Source organism: Mastomys coucha, unplaced genomic scaffold (assembly GCF_008632895.1).
Source record: "Mastomys coucha isolate ucsf_1 unplaced genomic scaffold, UCSF_Mcou_1 pScaffold8, whole genome shotgun sequence".
NCBI classification, from domain to species: Eukaryota; Metazoa; Chordata; class Mammalia; order Rodentia; family Muridae; genus Mastomys; species Mastomys coucha.
The window spans coordinates 36,548,437-36,556,680 of NW_022196914.1; the positions used below are offsets into that span (position 1 = coordinate 36,548,437).

The following is an 8,244-nucleotide window of genomic DNA, read 5'->3' on the forward strand; positions in this document are numbered from 1 at the left end:
CAAATAAAGCTGATAGGGACTCCATGAGGGAGTGTCTGGGAAGGGGGAACAGCATTTGGGATGTAAACAAATTATATATATATATATATGTATATATATACATATATATATTTAAACAAATATATATAATATTTTCATATTTAAAATAGTATATATATTTAAATATATAGTGAAAATCTCTCTCTCCCTCTCTCTCTCTCTCTCTCTCTTGCTCTCTCTTTCTCTCTCTCTTTCTTTCTCTCTCTCTCTCTCTAACTTCTGGATTTCTTTCAGAGGTCTTCCTGTGAGGCTTTGGAGCTGGTCATACTGTACTGAAAGGATAACATTAAACTGTTAACATTGTTAGGGCCAGAAGGAAGCTGGCTCATATTAAATGAAGTAGAAAGGCCAAAAATGACTCATGACACAAGAGTCTCAAGGAAAATATCTAAGAGCCCAGAGAGGTTGGCATGTTAAAATGTCCCTACCCACTCAGTATTAAAGAAAGAACAAAGCAGGTCAGATTCACCTGTGAGCCAGTATGGTGTCTGACACAAACTAAACGTAATTTTCTGTTATACTCTACTGCCATGTATAAGGGTACCAATTTCAAATAGTAAACAGCTCTGGTTATTTACTTTGTCTAAAAAACAGAAACAGCTTAACAAAAGAACGTACATAAACTCCTGAGCAACAAGGAATGAATAATGGTTCATTTCAAGTTGGATTGTTTGGAGTAGAAGACCTGAAACAAGTCTGGACTTAAGACAGACACTTGACCTGGGAGAATGGGTCACCTAGCATATTCAGGTGTTGGTGCCCACCATCAAGTATCTATTACAGAAGAAACACTTAACATCTGGTCATAAAGTTGACTCAGGAGGCTAACTGTCAGGTAAAAATGTCCACACCAGAGCTAGTCGACATGGACTTTTTGTAGAAAACGCAGTAACACTGAGCTCTGGGTTCCTTCTGACCTATCACAACTCTGTCAGAGTTAAAGATGCTAAGACTCCATATACTACTACCTCCCTTCTTTCATCCAGTTGCAAATCATTCTGTTTCTAGCCTGTAAACTGCAGTAAGTAATTTTTTTAAAAAAATGACTTTTTGGTTATAAGTTTGCCTTTCTGGCCATGGTGCCTCAGCTAGGATCCACTATCCAGGCACTCACGAGAGCACCTGTTTTAGGATTACAGAATTCTGAAGAATACTTCCTCATATGAACAAATCAACTTTATGTAAAAGGAAATGCCATCATGGGATTATGGCTATAGAATTCACTGGCTCCCCACTTGTTGGGTAACCCAGGTATTAGTATTCCTATAATGGTTAACTGAAGTGCCAGTCTGGAGATACCATGGAAGGTTGGGGTGCTGGGTTAGGGTATGTTTCATTGTGAAGTGCTGTGTATTCAGTTGTAGATAACATGAATGCAGAAATCAATGAGTAAATTTAAAAAAACTATCTGTAGTGTTATATTTCAATAAACCCCAGCACAAGGTTGCTACTCACCTCAATGGTCTATGTCCTTGAATGAAAGACACACACATACACAGCCTTTACATTTTAATATGCTTTAAACAGCACAGTAGCTGAGCAAATGCCTAACCTCCATGTTGTTAGAAGCTTCTTCCCATCAATAATTCTGAGTTACTGCTTACTAATTTCTCTGTCCCATATTGGCTGCACTTGACACTACTGAGCAACTCTCTGGGCTGTTTTCTCTTGACCGCTTTATATGTCAGCTGTTTCTCTCTCTTGTGTACTCTACAGGCATGGCAGATCCTCCTTTTTCTCCTCATGGTCCCAAACAGGGGAATGTTAAATCCTGCCTCTGCCTCTCCTTTCGGCTGTTGGCATCTTTATTTATCAATCAGAATTAACTGGGGGCAGGTTCCCAGAAGAATGATGAGGGCAGATCCTCTCATCCAAACAGTTTTGGAAGACCCAGTTAGCATTAGAGTACAAGCGGCTACACTACCCACCTCATTGTTAAAGATCCTTTGTTATTTAGGAAATTTTTGCTCCCTGGGAACCAGACATAAGATGGGATTATTGTATTATGTTATATTATATTATTTTTATTATATTAGAACAGTGAAAGCATGGTTTGTAATACCAAGAACAGACATCCAAACTATGTTCAGTACTATTAGTTACATTACTATATTATACTATACAGAAAAACCTAGAGAATAACTTGAATGAGACCCATATGATTAGTAGTTGTAGTATCCTGTAGAATGTTAAGCCCATATTTGCATGGGACACATGTTATAATATCCCATGCAAATACAAAGTGATTCAACTCCAAAAGAAAAATTAAATGCAATATTTTTTCCAGATGAATGAATGAGTCTATAATAGACTCAGGGTCCAGTCATAAACATAGAGCCATTAATAAAGATAACAGGAACTGGCTCCATCCAATATACAAATTTAAACAAAGGAGGATGATGAATGTAAAACAAATACATGTGTTCAGAGGTACTCACCATAGATGCACAGGTTAAAGCAAATAACCAGAAAAGGAATCTCAGGGGACATGGGGCACTGTGTGTTTCACAGAATAACTTTCCCCTTGGTGCACAGGGCTGTAACTTGATGGGGAGGTGGGCAGACTTGACTTGTGATGATATGATCACTATCGCCCTTCCCCCCTTAGCTAGAGGTCTACTATCTTCATCATGACTTTCACTGTCTCTTCACAGTCCATCATTGTCTTTGATGGCCCGGGGTTGGAGAAGCTGAAGAGGAAACCATAATGTTTCAGTGGATCCATATGCAATGATGTATACCTAGTCCCAATTTTCTTCTGTAGAAGTAAAAGTCGATTAGGGCAAGTTAATGTATCAGGTTTTTATTTCCATCTGTAATAAAACTGGGGAGGTTAGAATGTGCATGAACATGAGTCTACTGCTGGAAATAATCTTACAACATAAGCAGAATCTGAAATGATATTTAAGGATTTATGAATTAACCATGATATGTTGTGGGATGTCCTGATGCTGTTTGTATTCTGATGTTAATTCTGCTTCCTCAAGAAGGGTTGCGGAGTAGTAGATCACATACTCATGTGATCTCATGTGAACCTTCACCCCATTTTAACTGCTCAATCAATAAAGGCCTATGTAATTGGGCAGTGGAAGGAAAAGGCAAGACTGGAGGTTTTAGAGAGTGGGGGCAGGTAAAGAGAGAGAAAGTATGAGAGGGGAGAAGTGAGGACTGAACAAGAGGAGGAGGAAACCATGATGGACCAGAACCAAGTGGCCAGGAGAAACCACAAGTAGAAAGGGCCCTTTAACTGGGGAATAAATTAGTATAGTGTTAGATCTGCCCAATCTAGGCTTATAGCTTATAATTATAATAACTTGGTTACCTGCTTTTTTTACTTGGGCTTATTGGAGTTGGTAATTCCAGCAACAACAATATATGAAACAGAACAGCCAGTTCCACCTGTGAAGCTGAAGAAAAAAAGAAGTATTTATATATTAATGAATATGTGGACCATGAATCCCTCCTATACCCTTAGATGAATGATCAGTAAAATAAGTATCTGCCTGTGGAATGGAAGCATGTTGGGCAATTTCGTAAACACAAATTTGTTCATATAAGAAAATTCCATGGTTTGCCAGTTGGAAAATGATGTCTTCTCCTTCCACGGTAATCTTCAAATGAAATTTGAAAATCTATGGAGTTCTGTGATGCTTTTAAAAACTGATTGTTAGTTAAGGGTAATACAACAAGAACCAAATCCATGTAAGTGTTGACATCCTTTCCCAATTTACTAATTGAGCAAGAAGAGTAAGGCAAACACTTAGTGTTTTATGATCCTTATAGTGTAAGTAAATCTACTCCAAAAGTTTATACTCTTATCCTTTAATAATTGTAGGAGACAATTTAGTAGAGGAAAATAAGTAAGTTTAAAGGCAATGAAGGATCCACTTGATACACAAATGCCTCTTTTAGATTGGATTTAAATAGCTGTAGTTCTTCCCTTGGGTCTTGAGATATTGAGGACTGTCCAGTGGTTCTCTCTTTGAAGAGTTTTAAATAGATTGATTAGTGCATAATTAGGTATAAATGAACTACTTTTCCCAGTTTTTCCATAGCTTCCCTTGATTGTAAAGTTTGTTTTTCATAGGCTCTCCTCATCAAAAATGGAGACAATTCAAGATTGACTATCAAATTCTTCACACCAAAGCTTCACGTTCATTTTCAGCCAATGAAGAATATGGATCTAAGGAGGCTCCAGTGAATGAGTTGAGAGAATTGTCACTGGCATGGTTAATTGCTGGCAATGTTTTTACTTTCAATTTTGCCTGACTGGGATAATCTCCCTTTTTGCCTGTTTTTTTTTTAATCAATTTTAAGATTAGATCATTAGCTACTTATTCCTCATGGTTAATATACTCATTTTCCTTAAGTGTTTTGATAGCAGTCTGAATAAATGCCCAAGTGACCCAAAATGAAACAGGTATATTTTCCTCTGGTTTATATGTCTTTTCAATATTCTTTTGGACTCTGTCCCATACTTCCTTATCCAGTTTCTTTTTCTGAAAACTAGAGATTATAATCATAAACAACTTGTGAACAATCTAACAGATTTGATACATTCTCCTCCTTTCTTTAAAGTATGATGCACGAAGCTGACCTAAGGCAAAGCCTTCCCTGGCTACGTCCCATTATTCTCACTCACCTTCTTCTGTGGGGTTCCTACTCTCTCATCTTGTAGCTGACTTCCTTGAGGTCCCTGATTATTTACTATCCTAAATGTGGTGGGACCTGGGAGAATGCGAGCCAATGAATGAGACAGACTAAAGTCTCATGCAATAGCCAACTTTATACGGAGCATCAAAGAGTTAAGAAAGATGCAAGGGTTAAGAAAGATCACCTGAGTAAAGTTTTCATAAATCCAAGCTATCACAAAGACAAGCCTCATGTGGCAAAATTATGTTTTTCCAAAGAGGCATATAAATAAGTAACAATATTCAGTTGGGATCTATAATCTGAAGTAAACTCATTTTTATTGGCTACACTTGTGAAGGACACAATTCCAAGAACAATTCTATGTTTTTTGAGGTCATAAGACTCTTGCCGGGTTCTTCTCCAGCTGAGTAAAGCAGTGCTGATCTGCACCCTCATCCTGACTGTCTTCCTCTGGAATCATATTAAATTCAGAAGCCATGTCTCGAAGATATGACTCGAAGGCCACAATATTTTCTGCAGAAGGTTGCTTATACTAAGTAGAATATGCCATTGAAGCTATTGGACATGCAGGCACCTGTGGTGGATTTTAGCCAATGATGGAGTTTTGCTTGCAGCAGAGAGGCGCAACATCCACAAACTTGTTTATGAAGTCTTTTTCTCAGAGAAAATTTATAAACTTAATGAGGACATGGCTTGCAGTGCGGCAGGCATAACATCTGATGCTAACATTCTGACTAATGAACTAAGGCTCATTGCTCAACAGTACTTATTACAGTATCTGGAGCCAATTCCCTGTGAGCAGTTGGTTACAGCTCTGTGTGATATCAAACAGGCGCACGTCCCTTTGGTGTTTCTTTGCTGTATATTGGCTGGGATAAGCACTATGGCTTTCAGCTCTATCAGAGTGACCCAAGTGGAAACTACAGGGGATGAAAAGCCATGTGCATTGGAAACCACAGTGCTGCAACTGTGTCAATGTTGAAACAAAACTATAAATAAGGAGAAATGACTCTGAAGTCAGCGCTCACTCTTGGCTGCCAAGGTGCTAAATAAGACAATGGGTGTTAATAAACTGTCAACTGAAAAAGTGAAAATCACCACACCAACAAGAGAGAGTGGAAAGATGGTGATCAGAGTCCTCAAGCAAAAGGAAGTGGAACAGTTGATTAAAAAATATGAAGAGGAAGAAGCTAAAGTTGAATGGGAGAAGAAAGAAAAAGAATAGAGAGGAAAGGATAAACAGACAGAATCACAGATTTTATAACTCTGGAGAGGCACCAATTCACTTAGGAGCTGTCCTGCCCTTTCACCCTGGAAGTGTTTTCTTGTATTTTCTTCCTTACCATGGTAATCAGGGAAATAGGACATTACATACTGAATTGGGTCTATGTCTGTCCAGTTGGATGCTTTATTGTAATGATGGCCATCTTTATAAACATCTTAATCGCAACACATAATTTTTAGAATAAAACTTGGAAAGATTGAAGAAAAAAAAGACTCTTGTCTTGTTTTCTTAGAATTTTTTCACAAGACTTCAAAAATCCCCTAGAATTCTTCCCAGAACGTTCCATTCTTGGATCATGTTCCAACAATACCCCTCATCATTTTCTGAGACAGAGTTTTGAGTAGCATAGGCTAACTTTGTACTTCCTATGTTGCTAAGGCTACCTTTGAACTCCTGACCCTTCTGCCTATACCTCTAAAGTATTGGCATTATAGGCATGTACACTATAACAAATGAATAGGGCTGCCATCTGAAATCTGGATTCTTCTTGAAAACCCTTCATTTATTTATCCCCTATATTCATCCAACCATCATGCTTCTATTCTTCTAAATATCACTTCTATGGGTTTTTTTGTTTGTTTTGTTTTTGGTTTTTGGTTTTTTCGAGACAGGGTTTCTCTGTAACTCACTCTGTAGACCAGGCTGGCCTCCAGGACAGCTATCAAGTAACTGAAATTCTCAATCCATTACTCCACAAAACCTGGATGCTGCCATTAGCCCTGAGTGAATGTGGATAAGGGACCTTCCTGAGTCGATCATCAGAGGTGACACGGGTCTGGAGAACATTTCAGTTACAGCTTTGTGAGTACCAATCTAATGGTACACCCTGAACTGTGTGTAGACCCCTCCCTCTCAGAAACTGCAAGATTGTGTTTGTTGTAAGCAACTAAGTTTAGGTATGTTGAATTATATACTAGTGAAATCTACCACAGGAACCAAAATCTTATTTTCAAAGAAAACATAATTGTGTTGTTTCCTATTTAAAAAATTAAATTGCCTCTGATTGCTACTGGAGTTAAGTCCCAAATCCATAGCCTGGCTTTTGAAGACCTACAATGTGGCCTCTGCATCCTTTGGAGCCTTACTGTCACACAACTTTCCTTACCCAGCTACAGGCCTTCTTGAGTTTTCCAGCTGTTTGTAGCAACACACCACACCCCTCCCTTGTTTACACATACTGTTTCAGTGGTTTGTTTTGAATATACCACACTCCCCTATAGCTCATGCATCCTGCTTCCTCTGCCAGGGATGATGCCTTTTACTCTCCATCTGTTCATTGCTCTTCTGCCTTTTTATCTCCCTCATAGGCCAACTAGCATTTGTAGGTTTCACCAACTTTATTCTAGACTAAATGAGCCCACGGCCACATAGCCCCATAAGACTACTTGGTTTTTTGTTTTGTTTTGTTTTATTTTGTTTTGTTTGTTTTGTTTTGTTTTTGTTTTTTGTTTTGTTTTGTTTTTGCCTTTTAATTTAATTTTATTCCTAAAGTTGAAATTACTAGCAGGTAGCACTAAAAATACACCTTCACTATACAAAACATTGTAAATTGATTACATGTTAATAAAGAATTTAGCACACATACACTTCTAAGATAAGAAGCTAGAGGCAGCCCTTGCTATTAAAAGCTGTACCCAAACAAAAATGGACATATTTAGTCTAAGACCCTGGCAGTTGACAATAGAATGTCAGTTGTCTCCCAATTATGTTTAAATGCAGAAATAGCAACAATGTTGAAACTTAACATTCATTAGATATTAGCATTTAAAATATACATGGCTCATCAGGTGAAGACTCAGAGCAGTTACAGTTCAGGAGCGTCCACACTAGCCCAGTCAGGAGCAGTGGGTTCACAGAGAACAAAAGCATCAATCACAGGATAAAGGTAAAGTAAGAGACAGGTCAGTGGCCTCCATATCCACACTGAACAGTTTGCTCTGGGGAGACAAGTGATAAAACCCAGGAGAACCTGGGAAAGCCATGTGTCCACAGGAAGATGGGCCTAGGAAGGCCGTGTGTCCACAAGTAGATGGGCCTAGGAAGGCCGTGTGTCCACAGGAAGATGGGCCTAGGAAGGCCGTGTGTCCACAAGTAGATGGGCCTAGGAAGGCCATGTGTCCAAAAGTAGATGGGCCTAGGAAGGCCGTGTGTCCACAGGAAGATGGGCCTATGGCACTGGCCAAGGTTTTTTCCACTTAGGATGAACTTTCTGTCCCCAGTTAGTAATGAAAATACTTTTTGAAAATAGCTTTTGCCTTAGAACAGTA

General features: G+C 38.7%; 1 pseudogene; it reads left to right on the forward strand.

Annotated features, from left to right (window-relative positions):
- Positions 1–5,168: 5,168 nt before the first annotated feature.
- LOC116083895 lies at positions 5,169–5,956 on the forward strand (annotated as a pseudogene).
- The last annotated feature ends 2,288 nt before the right edge of the window (positions 5,957–8,244 follow it).